The sequence below is a fragment of the Mauremys reevesii genome, linkage group 1 (genome assembly GCF_016161935.1).
Source record: "Mauremys reevesii isolate NIE-2019 linkage group 1, ASM1616193v1, whole genome shotgun sequence".
In the NCBI taxonomy this organism is placed as follows: Eukaryota; Metazoa; Chordata; order Testudines; family Geoemydidae; genus Mauremys; species Mauremys reevesii.
This window is the reverse complement of record NC_052623.1, coordinates 165,794,756-165,808,396: the sequence shown is the minus strand read 5'-3', so window position 1 is coordinate 165,808,396 and position 13,641 is coordinate 165,794,756.

Below are 13,641 nucleotides of genomic sequence, written 5' to 3'. Positions count from 1 at the left end.
CATGAAAATAGGCTGGTTTATATTGTGTGCTATAGGAAAGAGAAGAAGCTATTCTCTGTTCAAATTCTCATCTATTTCAGAGATTGCTTACATTTCTTTCTGTGATTTCTGCAAAGTCCTTAAATATAATCAAGCTCCCCATCTCTTCTAGCCCATGTTTAACGGTCATCTTGCCTTACTTTATTCTCCCCTGGGAGCACATTGCCTTGAACAAATCCCTTAAAGCTTATTGACTTCATATTTTCATTGTTTCCTTGTCATGGTTTTGCTAAGGAAAACTTTTCTCTGACAATGACTGCATCTTCCTAAAAGCTTCTGATTTCTCCTTTTTGAAGCATTGGATCCATCATAATATTTTTCTCCCATAATTGCCATGGGCCAATTTCTTCTAAAAGAATTAAAAATGCAAATCTAATATCATAATTGTGTAATCTGATAATCCTGGCAGCTCAATCAATACTATCTCCCACTGTCAATAATAAGGCTATGATGCATGTTTGTCAGAACTGACCAATCTCACTTTATCACTGGCACTGTGGTCCTTCCACATCTATAAGCTGTGACATTTTATTAGTATCCTCCTATCAATCAACTCTAATTTTTGGATCATAGAAATTCATGTTGTCGTCTTGAAGCCTGGCGGCATCAGGGTTGCTCTTCAAGCCAGGCAACAGAGCCTTGCAGTCTTAGCCTTCTCAAAGCCTCCTCAGTTCAATCTGACGGGGGATAGGGACTGACAATAGCACACTTGGGTGTCTTCATTTTCTAGCCACAAATGACTGGGGTTAGCAGCAAAGGACGTGGCTAGTAACCACTGTGGAAAGAGAAATCTGTAGCTCAATAAGAGAATGCCCACTGGTATTTGTACTGTGGTGCATATTTCTAAAATAGGAAAAAATACTATAAAGCTTTTCCCTCTGTGTTGATCCCACAAAAACTGTTTCAGACAGTACTTTATATTATTTAATAGTGCAGCCTAAATACTGTGTAATTAAATGTTACAAAGCCTGCTGATCCCAAATTGGCGTTAAAGCAGTTAACAAGTTATATAGTAACACAAGCATCATTTCCCCCTGTGCAGTGACACTCACAGTTACTGAAAGAAAGAAAACTCTCCTTGTTATGAAAATCCACAGTAAAGCTAAATGAATGTACCTCTTTGTTTTGGCATGTTTTCAAATGCTACCTTTCATGAGGACACACTGAGTCTGAATCTGCACTCATGTACACTAGAGAGACAGGGAGGCTGAGGTAATCTCTTTTATTGGACCAACTTCTGTTGGTGAGAGAGACAAGCTTTCGAACTTACATTAGTTTAACCCCAGCGAATCTCTGTTGACTTCTGTGGAATTACTCCTTATTTACACTGACAGCAGGATGGTGTTTCTGGACTCCCAGTGGTGTAAATCAGAGTAACTATTGAAAAAATGGTGTTAAAACAGTGTGAGAGCAGAATCAGGCCCATTATTTCTTGCTCTAGGGTTTGGACTGATTTGAAAAACTTGCTGTCTTCAGATAAATATGACACACACTTGCCTCAAGCTCCAACCTGAAATAACACTTTGTCTTAAGTACAAGCAAGGAAGCGGGCATCAGCACTTGGCAAAAAAAATGTGTATGAAGGGAACCTCTTTGTAAGGTTTATACTGTGTTCCAAAAAAATATACTGGGCCAGATTCCAATTTCTCCTGCACCATTGTTAATTAGGAAATCATCTCTGAAAGGGGTGATTTAGCACCACGCAGAGAGGGGTGAACTCCATCAGAAACAGAGAACTCACCTCAAACCACTTTTTGGTTTGAACACTGGCGCAGCAAATAAGTATTTTCACCAAAGAGCCCAACCGGGGGTCTGTATGACAGCACAAAGACAACCCCAGAAAAGGAGCAGGCCTTCATATAGAGTCCTATCTATCCTAGCACTGGAATCATGTGGTCCCAAATTAAGCTCAAGCTTCACTCTTGGGGGCAGGATTTCCTTGGCCATGGTGGATAGAGGTGATCCACATTACAAAGCCATTTACAAACTGCTATACAAATCAGTTCCTCTATCCTCAGTGTTAGCACTGCGACTATAATGCAAATTTGCGTATAAATAAAAAAGAAAAACATAAATCAAATTGTAAAAAATCCACACTAAAAACACACATTAAAAGGTGGTGTGCGGTGGCCACAACCAGGGTCTTATCGTCTTCTGAGCACTGTGGGTAGCTATTTCTGTTATCCCCATAGTTCCATTCAGTCCCCGCAGCCTCCCCGCCCCTTCCGAAGTTCCCCCGTGCCTCCCGGGGGCAAAAAATCATTGTCGTCGGTGGGTCTGGGCAAAAAGGCAAATCAGTCTTTTCCTTCCTCTGCAGCAATGCGCAAAAGCAGGCCTTTTTTTTTTTGATTTTTGCCCCAAGCATTTTGTTTCATGCCATATTGCATGCCTCATGGTTTTTTTTTTGCCTTGTGTGATGTTGTGTGTTGCCTACTATGACTCATGCAGCAGCAGCACAGCACAGCAGCAGCACAGCATGCAGCAGCCAGCAGCATCAGCCCAGATGTACCATCTACCACCAATAAACCATTAAAAAAAGATGAGCATGGCTACCAGTCGTTTTTGCTGCCATTTGCTGCTATTGCTGCTGCCCTGGCTTAGCCAGAGCTAAAGCAAAAAAATCCAAAATAAAGAATGACTCCACTCTCTCCTCTGGTATCTAAAAAGTAAAAAATAGAAAAAGTCCTGCATAGAATCAGTGTAAGTGAGAATGAGAACAGACTGACCACAGAGCACAGCTGGCTGCTGAGAGCACAGCTGCTCTGTCAGCTATCCTTAGTATATTGCTCCTGTATGCCCCTGGGGCCTGCTCTGTTTTTCCCCCCCTTGTCTTCCTTCCTGGGCTACTTGTCCCTTGTTCCCTGTAGAATGTAAAGATAAATGCAAATATAAGACACACTGACTGAGCAGTGAAGATGAGTGAAATCCATAGTGGAAGCAAGGCTCCAGAGACAGTGACCAGACAGGACAGGGAGCAGAGGGACCCAGCATCCTCTGCAGCATTTCCCTTTCCAGAATGATTTTGAATTTTTTTTTTCTTTTGAAGGGTGGGGTGGAGCTGGCTGAGCCTAGCAGCTGTGACGCCATGGGTTATGCCATATAATACCATCTACCAGGAAACCAGAGGCAAAGGATAGGCCACACCGATGATAGTCCTCATAGTATGCTGCATGGTTGCCAGTCCTTCAGTCCTGATGTGCCATGTGGAGGACACCAGACGGGACGCCACGGCCACCGCACCATCAGCCACCCAGCCGTTGATGGCAGGATGTTGGCTGCGAGTGCTGCAGCTGCGCATCTCCAGTAAAAGCAGTCAAGCAGTAAAAAGTCAAGTGAAAAGAGTCAAGATTGTTTGTTTTCCTTTTCTGGGGTGGGTGTGGGGGGGGGGTGAAATTGTGAGCTATATGCCCTGACCCACCTGACCCACTGTGTTTTGTTTAGAAGCCAAGAATGCAAATACTTTTCCAGACTGAGCAAACACTGGGATAGTGGAACTGTGGTCCAGTCCTCCAGTCCATGTCCGATTTTTTCCATTTGATTCTCACGTTTGCGTTTCGTGCGCTCGCGCTCTGGCTGCCTGCCTGTCTGTCTCTCTCTTTTTTAAAAATTATTTTTTATTTTTTCTTCTTTAGCGTAACGCTGATAGAACAGATTTGCCTTGCGCTACAGCCAGCACACACGCATGGTGTCCATGTGGGAGCTCTTTTTTTATTTTATTTTTAAACTGCATCGCCATGCTGATGATCTGAGCTCCACCGCTAGCAAAAAAGGAAATATTCAAAAGTTTTCGGGCCTTTCCCTGTCTACCTGGCCACTGCATTCAGTTGTTCAGCTGTCCCAGTCGGGCCAGTGGTGCACTGTGGGACGGCCGAGGCCACGGCTGCGGCCACACACCACTAACCCTAATAATATGTAAATTCCGATACTATACTACTTCCTCTCTCGAGGAGGGGAGGACAAAAAAAAGAAAAAAAGCCCTTTATATAATATATAGAGGCTCTCCTGTGTGTGTGTGTGGTGCGTAAATCGGTTTTTACGCTAAAAAAAACGGTTTTACGCCTAGTGTAGACCAGGCCTTACACTCCTCTCCTGGGGCCTGTGTGTGCCTTTCTCTCTCTCTCTCTCTCTTTCCTACTTTCTCACCCAGCCTCACATCTCCTTATCCCACCATTTATTTGGTCTTCATCTACCCCAATAAATGGAGAATAAAATCAAGGGGGAGGGGCTCCTATACTATCATATGAATCAGTCTGCTGCCTCCTCTTTTCACGTCTCTGCCAGCACCTTTGCTCTTAGAAGGCGAGCAGAAAAAAGTAAAGCTCCTAGGAGGTATTCACTATTAACTTCACATAAATGAGCAATCCCCAACATCATTTAGTAAAGCAATTCATGAATATTTTGGGCCAGATCCTCAATTGGTGTAAATTAGCATAGTTCTATTGACGTCAATAGAGCCATAGTGATTTACACCAGTGAGAATCTGACCTAGTATTTATTGTTTTTCCCTAAATACATTTCCCCCAATCTATTCTCTTCAGCTATAGCTTCTGTTAAGAACATAAGAATGGCCCTGCTGGGTCAGACCAAAGGTCCATCTAGCCCAATATCCTGTCTACCAGCAGTGACCAATGCCAGGTGCTTCAGAGGGAATAAACAGAACAGGTAATCATCAAGTGATCCATCCTCTGTCACTCATCCCCAGCTTCTGGCAAACACAGGCCATCCTTGCCCATCTTGGCTAATAGCCATCAACAGACCTATCCTCCATGAACTAATCTAGTTCTTTTTTTAACACAGTTATGGTCTTGGCCTTCACAACATCCTCTGGCAAGGAGTTCCACAAGTTGACTGTGCGCTGTGTGAAGAAGAACTTCCTTTTATTTGTTTTAAACCTGCTGCCTATTAATTTTATTTGGTGACCCCTAGTTCTTGTGTTATGAGAAGTAGTAAACAACACTTCCTTATCTACTTTCTCTACACGAGTCATGATTTTATAGACCTCAATCATATCTCCCCTTAGCTGTCTCTTTTCCAAGCTGAAAAGTCCCAGTTTTATTAATCTCTCCTCATATGGAAGCTGTTCTATACCCCTAATAATTTTTGTTGCCCTTTTCTGAACCTTTTCCAATTCCAATATATCTTTTTTGAGATGGGGTGACCACATCTGTACACAGTATTCAGGATGTGGGTGTACCATGGATTTATATAGAGGATTTATATAGAGGGATATTTTCTGTCCCCTTCTTAATTATTCCCAGCATTCTGGTCACTTTTTTGACTGCCACTGCACATTGAGTGGATGATTTCAGAGAACTATCCACAGTGACTCCAAGATCTCTTTCTTGAGTGGTAACAGCTAATTTAGACCCATCGTTTTATATATATAGTTGGGATTATGTTTTCCAATGTGAATTACTTTGCATTTATCAACATTACATTTCATCTTCCATTTTGTTGCCCAGTCACCCAGTTTTGAGGGATCCTTTTGTAACTCTTCACAGTCTGTCTGGGTCTTAACTATGTTTAGTAATTTTGTATCATCTACAAATTTTGCCACCTCAGTGTTCTAGTAGCACATAGGGTGCACAAGAATCTGATACACTCTTTCCTCTGCCGTTTCTAGGAATAGGAATCTCTAGTGATTTTTTTGTAAAAAGCGACAAAGAGTCCTGTGGTACCTTATAGACTAACAGATGTATTGGAGCATAAGCTTTCATGGGTGAATACCCACTTTGTCAGATGAATGTGATTTTTTTTATTATTATTCTTTATTAAAATGCTCTGATCACAGAAAGATTTTGGTAGTTTCGTATCTATCCTCTATCTATCTATTCCTCTACGGTGATATGAGAACTAAAAGTCCTTTGGAAAATAGGTTGGATGATTATAAAACTCACTACTCTGGATCATTTGCTGAAATGCTAAAACTTGATCCTACCTCATTGAAGCCAAAGGGAGATTAGCTATTGACATTAGGGGAGATGCCTACAGGAGGGGCAGAGGGGACGCAAGAAACTCCACAAGGTGAACCCAACAGAGTTTCCTACAAGTTTTCACCTGAGGACACAGGGGTTGGGGTGCCATAGATAAAATAGGGTGTGTGGCCTCCTGACACCACATTTTCCTAGAGAAAAGGGAATGCCCCAGTGCTGTGATCTCTCCAAGCTTCTGCAGTGTCCCTGCACCAACCACCTGCAGCATAGTGCACCCCGCACTTGCAGGAAACCCTCCTCCCTGAGGGGAAGCAGGCATCATGCTTGCTTCTCAGTTACTCTCTGGTGGTATAAAAGGGCCTTAGTATCTCTTGCATCCGACGAAGTGGGTATTCACCCACGAAAGCTCATGCTGCAAAATGTCTGTTAGTCTATAAGGTGCCACAGGATTCTTTGCTGCTTTTAGTATCACCGAGAGTCAGGCTCATAACATCTTAAAGCAGCATTAACTTAGGCACAGATGGGATGAGAAAAATGTGTGGCGCTTCTCACTTGCTTTAGCCCTGACCCCCAAAAATCTGCCCCTTGTCCCAGAAGGAATTTCTACTGGAGACCATGGTGAGAGGAACAATGTCACAGTGGCAGCACTGCATCCCCCCTTTTCTTGCCCTCCCCCACAGCAATAACAGAATAGCAGACAAGGGGACTATTTTTCCTGTATCCCCAGTAGTGGACGTGTGCTGCACCAGTGTCAAAAAACCTGTTCACCAGGACCTTCATATCTTTCCACGATGACACAAATGGGTCCTTTTATTAAAGAACAAACCCTTAGAAAGAAACCCCAGTGGGAAAACACCACATGGCCACTAACACACTTCTAATTTATGTTCTCTAGCAGGCTAGCCACCATCAGTCGGTTACAGATAAGCCTTGACATCTCCAGGCTAAACTGAAGAGTTATGAAGCGAAAGGAGAGCCAACAATAAAAGGAGTACACAACAATGACAGCGCTATGAAAGAATCGGACTGACATATAAACTTTTACCTTTTGACTTCATTTTTTACTTCAGTGTCAGCTAATATCAGTCTAGTGATAATACTGCTTAAGCATCTATACCCACATGAGTACAAAAGTTCTAAATCTCACAGCTGTTCACCCATTGTTCAGAGAATATGTTGTGTATCATTGAAACCACACATTGTTTTTCTTTTGTTGAACAAGGTAATACAATACAGTTCATTTGGGGAAACTGTGACCCTCCTCCCTTCAGGAAAGCACTTAAGCATGGGCTTAACTTTAACCATGAGCTTAAATCCCATTGATTTCATTGAAGACCCCTAACATTCTTGAAAGGTAGCCAGTACAGACTCTGATTCAGAAAAACAACCCTATTCACAGCTGTATCTAAGCATGTGCTTGCCTTGAAGCTTAACTTCAAATAGGTACTGTAGTGTTGTCCTTAATAGAAGGATTCTTTCCTGAATCAGGACCTCTACTAGTTATTAACTGAGAGATTCATCAGAAACACTAATTGAGAACATACAGTAGGTTACAGTTCTGAGAAACTGCTACAGGAAATACATGTCTAACCATCTGCAACACACAGTCTAGAATATAAAATGCTAGACAGGCACATGTAACTGCTGTTGACATCTATGGGCATTGTACACTTATTAAGGAAAGACTAGATCCTTAATACATGAAGCTAGCTTTTCAAATTATTGTACTTGCTACTGGCTCTGATTCACATCCAACTCAGGGATTGAAATACCATAGTCAGAGGTGGGAAGGGCAAAGTACAAGCTTGAAATGGCCCAGCTCAGACCGATAGGGCAGTTCTGGATCATGGTATACTGAAAATATCACCCCATTTAGGTGCACTATGGAGCACTAATGGAGCTACACATTTTTCAAGACAGGTCTTCTGCTCCAAACACAGAATGGTTTGCACACTTATTTTCCTCAGATCTTTATTATGAGCCCTTTGAGAGAGAGAGAGAGAGAGAGAGAGAGAGACAGAGAGACTTTTCACTTGAAAAACACTTTTAATAAAAACAGTACAGAAACACAATAAAATAAAATTACACATTTAAAAATAATTGCCCATCACAGACAGTACAAAGTACATTTCCAATAGCACACTACTGAATAAATTGATTCAAATCACTTCTAAGAGTATAATATCTAACCTTCAAATGAAGGCATAAAACCTCCAAAAAACCAAAGAACATAGGCAACCCCAGTACCAAAGAATTTACGTCATTTACTTTTTTAAATGGCCATCTTTGCTTGACCCTAAATAAAGTTTACAAGGCTTACCACAGATCTATTTGTGAACCTATACTTAACAGTAAAAATAAATACAGTAAGAGGAAAAATCAAGGGACAATAATTGAAAAATACCCCAAAGTAAAACAAATTATGGCTGTAACTGGGAACAAGTAAGAAACATATGAAAAACAGTCTCTATGTCACAAAAAGGGCATGACACAGACACCTCTGGAGTCCAACAATGCACAAACACATTCATGGCAATAGCCCCATGAAGAATTCTCCACTGGAGATCATCCATTCTCTTTGCAGTTGGAGGCTTGTACATAGTTTGCCAGGCTAGCTGGATGGAGCTGTCTTCTCCACACTGTAGCAGGGTAATCAACAAGAATTCAAAAATGATTACTCTTTGCCACAACCATATACAGTGACTTACGGCCTAAGCTATTAAAAGTAAATTCCAAAGACCTACTGAAGGTAAGCAAGCTGCTAGGCTTGTCAACATCCCAATCCACAGCAGAAGCAACAGGAAAGAAAATAAAAACACTGGTATAAACAGGAATGGCTCACTCAAGAAGGCAACTGTCCAGACTGGCAATACTGCCTGTACCGCCACGGCCCACCCGCCCGCCTCTCCGAATTAGTTTTTTTCCTCCCTCCGCTCTCTCTCCTGGCCTCTTTCCTCTGCTGGCTTGATCATCCCCTGTTCCCTCCTTTCCCCCCTGCCCCCCCCCCCCCCCCCCACCTCCCCCCCCCCCCCCCCCCCCCACCCCCGCCCCAGAATGGCTTTCCCTGGCTACTGAATGTGCCAGGCCCAGGCAGCTGCAGCACCCCAGTCAGGGACCACCTTCATCATCCACCTTCTCATCACAGGTGCTCTTCCCTGACCTGGCCTGCCTTGCCCCCCCCCCAACCCCCCCCCCCCCAGTACGGCTGCAGCCTGGGGTTTGGGCTCAAGGGCCTTTCTGGCCCCCAGCTCCCCAGCCCTCCCCCCCTCCTTACCCCAGCAGGTAGGTCTGCTCAGTCCTGCCAGCCAGCCCAGGCCCTCTCTCTCTGAGCAGAGAGACTGTTCCCTGCCTCTTCTTATCTGCCCCAAGCCCCCCAGGGCAGGGGTGGTGGCCAGCTGGCCCCACTGCCACTCTTCCTCAGGCCACCCCAGCCACGCCTCTCAAGCCCTGGCAGGCAGCTTTTCAAGCCCCTCTGGGCAGGAGCAGGGTCTACACTGCCCCTAAGAAGAGCTAATTCTACCTCTAATAAAAACCAAGAAATCCAGCAGCAAATGGAATGAAAACCAAGGTTGGCAGCCACAATATCAATGGATACCCAGGTAAAATTAGTAAAATCATTTAAATGAATCAGCTTTGTTACACCTGTTGCAATACGGGAAGAGACAAGACTCATTGAAACAAGACGAGGAATCCTCAAAGTAAGGTTATAAACAAAGATTTCAGCAAGCAGCCTGGAAACTATAGCTGCCTGTGGCCTCAGCTTAGAAAAATCTCTAAGCATTAAGGTTTTGATAAAAACCAGGTAACAGCTCAAAATTGAGACATCCAGTGTCCAACAAAAAAGTTACCAGTCAATGTCCAAACTCCCCAGGGCCGCCCGGGGGGGGGGGGAGGGGAAATGGGGCAATTTGTCCCAGGCCCTGGGCCCCACAGGTGCCCCCACGAGAATATAATATTTTATAGTTTTGCAACTTTTTTTTATGGAAGGGGCCCCCAAAATTCCTTTGCCCCAGGCCCCCTGAATCCTCTGGATGTCCCTGAAACTCACTGAAGAAAAGCAAAGGCCAGTTGCTTCCAAGGAACATGCTCATCCCCAAACAACACCTGCTGCAAAGACTGTAACTGAAATATAGTGACTCTCCTCAAAAGATTAATGAGGTCCTAATTCCCTTCCAAAAGGAGCAGATGCAAATTCTCTGCCTTAGCCAATGATGGCCAGCCCAGAAAAAATCCAAAAGAACCCTCTGAACTTTTTCTAAAAAGAGTGGAGGGGGATCCAAAGCAATACACTTATGCCACAATATAGAGGCAATTAAATTATTAATGACTAACACCTGCCCTTGGAAGGAGAATCAAGGCAAACACCATTTTCACCTTTGCAACCTCACCTCCATCTTTTCCATAAAACCTTCCCAATTCTGACCCAAAATATCATCCAGTCCCAGCATAATTCCCAGTGCCTTAAAGCCAGTTTGACTCCACAATAGCCCCTCCTCCAGCAAAGTAGAGGGCAGGAGATTACCCAAACCCCTAGCAGCAGTGTGTTACTCTTCCCCCAATTTATGCAAGTTGAGGAAGCCTGCTCAAAAGAGTTATGACATTCAGTCAAAACTGGACATCACAATCATGAGTAATAAACACAGTCACATTGTCAGCATATGCAGAGACCTTCACCAGAGTACAAGCTGGAACAGGAAGAGAAAGGCCAGAAAGGTGTTTTCACAACATGCATAACAGAATTCTATAGAAAGAGCACACAGTAACCCGGACTGGCCCTGTCTGATTCCCCTACCGACCTCGAGGTGGGGAACCTCAGAGACACCACAGCAGGAGTGGGGAGCTGCTGGGAACAAGGGGGCAAAACTACTACCTGAGAATTCTCCATGTGCCCAACCAAGGAACCATCCTCAGCAGTGTGCTTCCCAATTGCACTGACCAAACCAGCCCACTTCATCGCACCCTCAGAAACTGGAGCCCCCTCCACCTTCAACAGCTGTTCTTTGCTTTGCGGCTTTGCCAGCAAGCCACAATCCAAGGCTGCAGGTTCCATAGCAACAGGCTCAGCCTCTAATTTGCAGTCAGGCTCAAGCCGAGAGGCCAGGAGCCACAGAACCAGCAACGCCATCTCCCCAAGAGGGCACTAACCCCCCAGAAGCAACATTCCCAGAGACATCTGGTGCCTGTTGGGACCAGTCTCTGCCACAGCCACCCCAGCCTGTGCTTTCCTCTCAGAAACCCCCACATTCCCAGGCCCAGGGTCACCATTCCCAGGGGCAGCCTGCCTCTTCTTAGGTCATTGATTAACCACGTGTCAGACTCCAACAATGAAAACAGGCCATGTCCTCTTTGGTAACAAACATAATGTAGTCTCACTTACCGATCCTATACTGCAGGGAAACGTTTAATACTTTGGAAGTATTGTTTAACATCATATAAACCTGCCTGTGAAAGAACAAGACATGCCAAACCTCTGGTAAGCCTAAAGGAATCCTCCTAAAAGGGCTGGTGACCTTACCATAACCCACCAGGTGTCTAGTCAGCTGCTCATTTCCTAAAAAAGCAGGAACATTAGAGATCATGACCTCAACAGCAGCTGTTGAGAGGAGAACTACAGGGGAAAAAAACACTCCGCACAACAATCACCTCCACAACCACTGGCTCAAACAGGCTAAGCAGGCAACAAACAGAACAAAAGCCTTGCTCATGTGGGAGGCATACCTCACCTTTTTTAAACACAGTCACCTTTCCCACAGCTAGAACACACTCTTCCACAGAAGCAGAGTCTGGAGGCAAAATTCACAACCCATGGCCATGGTTTAAACCCTCAGAAACCACAACAAACGGAGGTCTCTGTCCCTCTGGACTAGCCATGCCAGCCCAGAGGACAGATACAATTAAACCCACAACAACCACAAAACTAAACAAACACAAAAAACCAAAAACACAGAGAGAACAGCAAAGCACACCCACTCTCAGCTTCATGTCCAAACACGTCCCCAAGTCTCAGAGACAGAGAGAGAGAAAAATGCAGCATTAGCTAAGCATTACAATGATTACTGCACAAGTACTAACCCAGATGAAAATCAGATGAAAGTTCATCCCTAACTGAACACCTGGATCTAGAGAGAAATTCCCACACAAAAAGCTTTGTAAAGATGAAGTTAAGATTGCTAGCACATATCTGTGTTGTTAGAGTGCATTAGCCTTCAAGAATGTTAGAGGATTTAAAAAAAAATCAGAAACCTAGAAAATTCATAGTTAAGATTGCACTTCTAAGACAACACACAAACTTGTGTTCAAATAACATCAGACTCACCTCTGCCCTGGTAAAGTTGCAATCAGACAGTATTCTCAGAAAGAAGTGGAAAGCATTGCTCCTTTTCTATATTTGGCTTAAGGAAATCTATGTGTTCATTTTCAGGGAGAGAAGTTACTTAAATGAAAGGATGGCACAATCAACCACAGATATAACTTGATTTATGATCAACTTACACCTCTCTGCACTTATCAATTTCTTAAACCTCACAGAACAATAGATATATAAAGTATCAATTACAGAAACAACTTACCATCTTTTTGAGGAATTAAAATGGTCCTAGAATGTGTCAGTGTAGAAACGTTAACTAGATAACTATTACTTTAAGATTCATGGAGCTAGGATTCTTCCAAGCTACTATTAGAGACCTCCCACCACATCCCACCCCCCGCCGCCCCACAGGGTCTTGATGCTATTCTCTGCCTTCCTGGAAGTACTAAACCCCAGAAAGTGCTGGAAATGAAGATGAGCCAAGTTGAGTTAGTAATTGTAGAGGCCGGGGACTGGTAGTGTGATCTCCAGAGGCAGAGGGGTGAATTCCTGGGTCCACAAGGAAGCAAGCTGGGAAACTCCTGAAATAGCACTGTTCCAGACTCTAGAGTCTAATAAAGTGTCCAGTGGTATCCCTTTTTCAGGCCCTTGCTATATCTGGTACTGCTGAGTTCCTTCTTCCCATCAAGATGGAGGAAAGCTTTCCTCCATTCAAAGCTAGGCCTCCTCAAACCCTGATGGGTTCCCTAGGAGACCTGTACTGAAAGACAGATCATCCCCCTTGCATGGCTTCAAATGGTGCTGGTGCCAGAGGTCAAGAAAACAAAGGAAAACCACTACTTTTGCATGGTAGATTTGTGTTTGGGACCAACTCATACCATAGGTCAATATTTCTTCTGGCCACATCTGCAACCAGCGCAACACATCCCATTTTAAGCCTTGCCCTTTCCACTGAGTAGGGCCTGCTATGTGTATTTACTGTTCTTCCTCAGGTCTATCTGTATGGGCTAGGCATGTGACAGAGACTGGGGATGAAGGAGGGCAGTGGAGTGAAAGATACTCTCATGGGAGACTATGATATCTTTACAAATGGTAGGCTAAAGCTAGCCAGAATACAGATATCAAACTGAAAAGTTTGCAGCCTCCTACATTCTATGAGGTGTGGCAGTGTTTCAAGACACAATTATATGCAAACATTGAGTAGGTGGGTGTTGGCTAGTGTGCTGTGCCTGAACTTTGATAGCTAGCCTTCACAATACTTATTGTTGCAAGTTCACACTAGTGTATGCCCAACTGGCTCATTTTCAAACATATCTGATCCACATTTCAAGCTGCTAAAAAAAGTGTTGTATAGCTTCATGG